Consider the following 5,959-nt stretch of genomic DNA (forward strand, 5'->3'; position numbering starts at 1 on the left):
TCACGATCATTATCACCTATTCATTTTACCAGATCTATTAGCTGGGGGGGTGACAAAACCTAAATGGAGGGGTCGTTAGCCTTGAATCAACTCCTCGGAGGTAATTAAACCTCCGGCCTCCAGATGGATGGGCTCTGTGGCGCAGCAGCGCGAGGGGGCCCACAGCCCAGGGAACACAGAGTCATTCGTTAACAGGGAGATTGATCACGGCAGGAAGTAGATTTATAGCCACAGGAAGCGGTGCCGTGTTTTTTGACAGGTTGGTCGGAAAGGGGGTGGGGGTGAGGGAGAGGGGAGGGAGAGGGGGGGGGGGGGGTCAGAGTCTGATCTATCTACACTGTCATGCCTGGGAGATCATCAATAAGTTACTCAACCTCTTATCAGACTATCTGCATTATCACTGCTCCTCCCTTCCTCCCTTCTCCCTCCCCCCCTCCCCCCCTCTACAGTATGTTCTTCAGCCTTATTCAGGCCTGTCACCATCCTCTCTCTAGAAGTCCTCCTACTTCATTCATTCTCTGATAATGTTTAACCACCACCCTCTCTCTCTCTCTCTCTCTCTCTCTCTCTCTCTCTCTCTCTCTCTCTCTCTCATCTCTCTCTCTCTCTCTCTCTCTCTCTCTCTCTCTCTCTCCTCTCTCTCTCTCTCTCTCTCTCTCTCTCTCTCTCTCTCTCTCTCTCCTCTCTCTACCTCTCTCTCATCTCCCCTCTCAATCCCTCTCTCTTTCTTCTCCTCTCTCTCTTCAGCCTCCTCATTCCCTCTGCTACACACTCACACTCCATAGAATGGACTCACTCCACCCTCATCCAATATTTCAACATCTCTTCTTTGTTCTAGTGTATAGAAGTTGTTACAAAATACACACACACACACACACACACTGTCTGTCTGTGTCTGTCTGTCTGCCCCTGAGTGAGTTAACAGTATGTACAGTAAAATAATTAACGTGAATGTCCATGAGTGTGTGTGTGTATGCGAGAGTATGTGAGTGTGTGTGTCTACAGTAATCAGTCAGTGACAAGCCTGCTAGCCCCTGTCACACAGCCCTGTTCTCAGTAAGTGAGATCAAGCTAGTGAGCTGTTTTAATCAACCCTGCCTGCCTGCATCCATTACTCTGCTCCAACCCAGAGGGGAGGGAGGGGTGAGGAGAGAGGAGGAGAGAGGAGGGGGGAGGAGAGAGGAGGGGTGAGGATGAGAGGAGGAGAGAGAGGGGGGAGGAGAGAGGAGGGGGGGGAGGAGAGAGGAAGGGGGGGAGGGGGGGAGGAGAGAGGAGGGGTGAGGAGGAGGAAACACAGGTTCCTATCTAAACATGGTTAGGGTTCCTATCTAAACATGCTGATGGTTCTTACTGTCCTGAACAGCACAGAGTTCAGTGGATGAAAGTGGACTGTCAGCGATGACTATGTTTGAATCATAACCTTCACCCTCCCACACACTCCCAACTCCACACACATCCCCCCCCCACACACACACACACACCCTCTCCTCCTCAGTGACCTGACTGATGTGATGTGGCTAAATGCCATTGGAGGTGGAGTGTAAACGTGTGAAGGAGAGGTGTTAGGACAGAGGTGTGAGGGAGGAGGAGGAGGAGAGGGAGGAGGAGGAGGGAGGAGGGAGGGGTAAAGGGAAAGAGGGAGTGAAGGAGGGGTAAAGGGAGGTCGTTAGCAGAGTAGCAAGTGTTTCAGTCAGAGTACCACAGCCCTGGGCTAGGGACAAACACACACAGCCCTGACTGGAGACAGGACACCATGACACAGCCCTGACTGGAGACAGGACAAACACACACAGCCCTGACTGGAGACAGGACACCATGACACAGCCCTGACTGGAGACAGGACACCATGACACAGCCCTGACTGGAGACAGGACACCATGACACAGCCCTGACTGGAGACAGGACACCATGACACAGCCCCGACTGGAGACAGGACACCATGACACAGCCCCGACTGGAGACAGGACACCATGACACAGCCCCGACTGGAGACAGGACACCATGACACAGCCCCGACTGGAGACAGGACACCATGACACAGTCCCGACTGGAGACAGGACACCATGACACAGCCCCCCGACTGGAGACAGGACACCATGACACAGCCCCGACTGGAGACAGGACACCATGACACAGCCCCGACTGGAGACAGGACACCATGACACAGCCCCGACTGGAGACAGGACACCATGACACAGCCCCGACTGGAGACAGGACACCATGACACAGCCCCGACTGGAGACAGGACACCATGACACAGCAGGTCTTCTGGAGATGCTAGCAGAGCATACCGGCGCTACATAAACCATCCTGTAACACGATGAGAACAACACACCCTGAATACTAACATGTCTAGTTACCCAACCAGGACACCAAAGGGACATCCATATGGTCCCTAATCTCGTCTCTCTTTATAGGTTCCGATTCCCTCTACTCTCTCTCTCTCCCCCTCCCCTCCCCTCCTCTCCCTGCTTTGGACGGCTAATTGAGTGTTTAACCACAAGTGACTGATGGTTTCATTACTTTAATTAAAAGACAGAGAGGGTTGCAAGGTGAGCTGTGGTGAGAGCTGGTCTCCTGTCTGCTGTGCTATGAGTGATCGTGTGCTAATAGGCCTAGCGAGCGCTAGCGTTAGCCCAGCCCTGCTCACACACACAGGAACACGCACACTAACACACACACACACACACACACACACACACACACACACACACACAGGAACACACACACAGGAATACCCAGTGCAGGAGTGGGGATGGGATCTTGACTCTCCAGGAAGCAGAGAGAGTGACGACGAGAGTGTCGAGTCAGTGTGTTTGGCATGTGTGTTAGCGTATGTGTTAGCGTGTTGCCTTAGCATGTGCGTGTAGCGTGTGTTAGCGTGTGCGAGCAGGGCCTGGCAGGTTGAGCCAGGACACCGTGGTTGTTGGAGGCCTTGGCACAGAAATAGACCAAGAGTCAGACACAGCTGGGCATGTGATCTTGAACGAGGGAGGAGGAGAGGGAGGGGGGAGAGAGGTGGAGGGGGGAGAGGGAGGGGGAGGTGGGGAGAAAGGGAGGTGGGAGTGTGTGTGCGCTGTGCATGTGTGTGTGTGTGTGTGTGAGAGGTGGGGGGGGGCTATCTCCGACCCAACCCTCCACACACACACACACACTATGCGACCACTACAGTTTCATACCCTGAATATCTCTGACACAGTCGACACATGGGAACACATGAATCCTATTAGGCTTGGATAAGGAGGGGGGGGGAAATCCCCCAAAACTAACAACTAATAAACAAGCATCAACTTGTCGCTCCGCTTAATAAAGCATGCAGAAATACCCCCTAAACATGACAATAACAGTCTTTAAGAAGTTTACACCCCCACTCTCCCCCTGCTCTCTGATGCAAGGGGTGTGTGTGTGTGTGTGTGGTGGGGGGGGGGGGGGGGGCACGAGGGGATGGGGGGGGCATGAGGGGATGGGGGGGCATGAGGGGATGGGGGGGGCATGAGGGGATGGGGGGGCATGAGGGGATGGGGGGGCATGAGGGATGGGGGGGGCATGAGGGGATGGGGGGGGCTAGGAAGCGGGGGTCTGGAGCCCCTTCCACTACATTCCAGTCCCTCCCAAACAAGCTGACCAGACATTCTCTGTCTGACCCTCTGGTCTCCTCCCCACCCCCTCCTCCCCCCCCTCCCCCCCCCCCCCCCCCCTCCTCCCCCCCCACTCCCCCTCCTCCCCCCCCACTCGCCCTCCTCCCCCTCCTACCTCCCCATTCCCCCTCCTCCCCCCCCACTCCCCCTCCTACCTCCCCATTCCCCCTCCTCCCCCCCCACTCCCCCTCCTACCCCTCCTACCTCCCCATTCCCCCTCCCCCCCCCACTCCCCCTCCTACCCCTCCTACCTCCCCCATTCCCCCTCCTCCCCCCCCACTCCCCCTCCTACCCCTCCTCCCCCCCCATTCCCCCTCCTCCCCCCCCCACAGCCCACCTCACACCTGGCCAGGCCTACAGTCCACCCCTCACACCTGGCCAGGCCTACAGCCCACCACACCTGACCAGGCCTACAGTCCACCTCACACCTGGCCAGGCCTACAGTCCACCTCACACCTGACCAGGCCTACAGCCCCCCTCACACCTGGCCAGGCCTACAGCCCACCTCACACCCTGACCAGGCCTACAGCCCACCTCACACCTGACCAGGCCTACAGCCCCCCTCACACCTGACCAGGCCTACAGTCCACCTCACACCTGACCAGGCCTACAGCCCCCCTCACACCTGACCAGGCCTACAGCCCACCTCACACCTGACCAGGCCTACAGCCCCCCTCACACCTGGCCAGGCCTACAGCCCCCCTCACACCTGACCAGGCCTACAGCCCCCCTCACACCTGGCCAGGCCTACAGCCACCTCACACCTGGCCAGGCCTACAGCCCCCCTCACACCTGGCCAGGCCTACAGCCCCCCTCACACCTGGCCAGGCCTACAGCCCCCCTCACACCTGACCAGGCCTACAGCCCCCCTCACACCTGACCAGGCCTACAGCCCCCCTCACACCTGGCCAGGCCTACAGCCCCCCTCACACCTGGCCAGGCCTACAGCCCCCCTCACACCTGACCAGGCCTACAGCCCCCCTCACACCTGACCAGGCCTACAGTCCACCTCACACCTGACCAGGCCTACAGTCCACCTCACACCTGGCCAGGCCTACAGCCCCCCTCACACCTGACCAGGCCTACAGCCCACCTCACACCTGGCCAGGCCTACAGCCCACCTCACACCTGGCCAGGCCTACAGCCCACCTCACACCTGACCAGGCCTACAGCCCCCCTCACACCTGGCCAGGCCTACAGCCCACCTCACACCTGGCCAGGCCTACAGCCCCCCTCACACCTGACCAGGCCTACAGTCCACCTCACACCTGGCCAGGCCTACAGCCCCCCTCACACCTGGCCAGGCCTACAGCCCCCCTCACACCTGGCCAGGCCTACAGCCCCCTCACACCTGACCAGGCCTACAGTCCACCTCACACCTGACCAGGCCTACAGCCCCCCTCACACCTGGCCAGGCCTACAGCCCCCCTCACACCTGGCCAGGCCTACAGCCCCCCTCACACCTGACCAGGCCTACAGCCCCCCTCACACCTGGCCAGGCCTACAGCCCCCCTCACACCTGACCAGGCCTACAGCCCCCCTCACACCTGGCCAGGCCTACAGCCCCCCTCACACCTGACCAGGCCTACAGCCCCCTCACACCTGGCCAGGCCTACAGCCCCCCTCACACCTGGCAGGTGGCTCCATCAGTGGATTCATTAGGTTGTTGTAAACATGAACATGAGGGACATCCAGGATTTGAGTCAACAGACAGTGTAACCAGAGGACAGATTTTCGTGTTCCAAAAGCTACTCGCTACATGCATGCATTCACATGACCACACACACACAGCCTTACAATACACACACACACACACACAGAGGACACAATCATCAAACTACACATGTTCCTTTTCAAAAACCTCCCCAAAAAATCTAGAAAGAGGAAATGAAATGGATAAAGAAGGATGAGGTGGAGAGAGGACAGGAAGAGAGGAGAAGCCTTCCTTTACCCGACTGATCTGGGTGCTGTGTTCTCTACACACACACACACACACACACACACTCTCTCTTTGAGGGTGCCGTCTACGCTGAGTATGCTGAAGGTCAAGTGTATCAGGGATCAGAGGACTGGATCCTACAGTGTTCCCTCAACAAGCTTTTAGCATCACAACTGTCACTCTTAACACCCCATCCCTCCTCCTCCACCAGTCCTTTCCCCCCCCTCCCCCTCTCCCCTCCCCCTCTCCCCTCTCCCCCTCCCATCTCCCCCTCCCATCTCCCTCCTTCCATCTCTCACTGCCACCAACAACACTCTCATCCTCGATCTCTCGTCCTCCCCCACTCACGTTAACAGAAGGACAGACAGACAGGAAGTCATCT

This window comes from Osmerus eperlanus, chromosome 2, assembly GCF_963692335.1.
Source record: "Osmerus eperlanus chromosome 2, fOsmEpe2.1, whole genome shotgun sequence".
Classification (NCBI taxonomy): domain Eukaryota; kingdom Metazoa; phylum Chordata; class Actinopteri; order Osmeriformes; family Osmeridae; genus Osmerus; species Osmerus eperlanus.